Genomic DNA, 1,577 nt, shown 5'->3' on the forward strand with positions numbered 1-1,577 from the left:
CAGATCAAAAACAAAAAGGCAGACTGCAAAGACAACGATGGTTGTAAATGGAACAGTACTGAGAAGAACGAAGGGGATTTCTGCAAACCGAAAGAGGAAGAAGAATCGACAAACACAGCAACAGGAACAGGAGAAGGGGCTGCAGGAAAAGAAAAGAAAGAGGAGAAATGCAAAGGGAAAGAGCAAAAACACTAAAAAGATGGATGCAAATGGGATGGAAAAGATTGCAAAGATTCCAGTTCTCTTGTCAATTGGAAATTTGCTCTGATATCTGCTAACTTTATGTGTTTGGTAGCATTTTATTATTAATATTTTTACTCAATTTTATTAAATTATCTGTTTTGAGGAAATTTTCTAAATTTTTCTGAAATATGCTAAAACATCATAAATTTTAACACATTTATGATGAAAATGTGAAAATAAGTTAAACGTTTTTTGATATTTTTGTGAAATATACATGGTTTTTACCTACACGTTCAAAGTAGTATGGTAAAAGTGTATGAAAATTTTTTTCTATTTGAATTTATTCATTTTGTCGATATTAGTTAATGTTATAATAGTAATAATGATGATACTAGTAGGTGAATGTTATGAGTGTGAATGTATTAATACTCTGAGGCCAGCGTGCCTAAGTCTAACTGGACGGAAAAAATAGAAGCACATAAAATTGACAGTATTGTTCAATGGAATTAAGTGAGTATATAAATTAATGTGATAAACTAAGAGGTGGAATACGCGCAGTTGAATACAAAACGGCAACTGTTGGTATCATCATAAAAAAGGAAATGTTGGGTAGACAATTGTGAAGGTACTGAAGCTAGTGTGCAATCGAAGTAGAGTAGCTAAGTGTTTCGTGGTATCAATGCCGGGCACTATAAGGGAAATGAAATACACCATTCACAGACAGGATGTGCGACTGAGAACCTGAGAGGAAAATAATACATGAAGTACATTCACCGATGGCGCACTGCATTTTACGCAAATATGGGTATATACTGCTGAAAATTTGATAAAAGCGACTCTCATTTTATGATGATAGTGGAAACTTATGGCTAGCTCTAGAGGAAAAACAGTAGCAAAAGGAGTAAGAAGGGATTTTTTATGAGTGTGGTAATATCGATGTCTTGTTCTCGTCATACATAGTAATCATCTCTAACATTTGTTTGAAATAATGAAATATTGTCAATACCATATTTTAAAAGAAGTGACCACTTTGGAATTACCGCAGTCAGAAAAATGAAAATATAAAACGGAAATTGCTTAAAGTGTCCCATTTGTCTGTCTTTGTAAGAGGTTTACGAAGTACTGAAAGTTTGTAATGACAGTCCTCCAATTTCGTATTGGTTTAGTGGACAGATAATTTTTTTACTTTCAAGGGGCGAATAATAAAAATAAGAGATGTCACGGATGCGAAACTAACAATTCGCATCAACAAGAAAAAATCAGTAACTAATGAACTTTCTGCATTATAACTATACAGTGCTAAACGGCAGCTAACTGAAGAGCAACACAATCTTAACGAGAAGAAAGAAAACAATAGCGTCTATCAAAAAGGAGACCGATACTTTTCTATTCCA

Source organism: Trypanosoma equiperdum, assembly GCF_001457755.1.
Source record: "Trypanosoma equiperdum strain OVI genome assembly, contig: ctg_2021, whole genome shotgun sequence".
Taxonomy (NCBI): domain Eukaryota; phylum Euglenozoa; class Kinetoplastea; order Trypanosomatida; family Trypanosomatidae; genus Trypanosoma; species Trypanosoma equiperdum.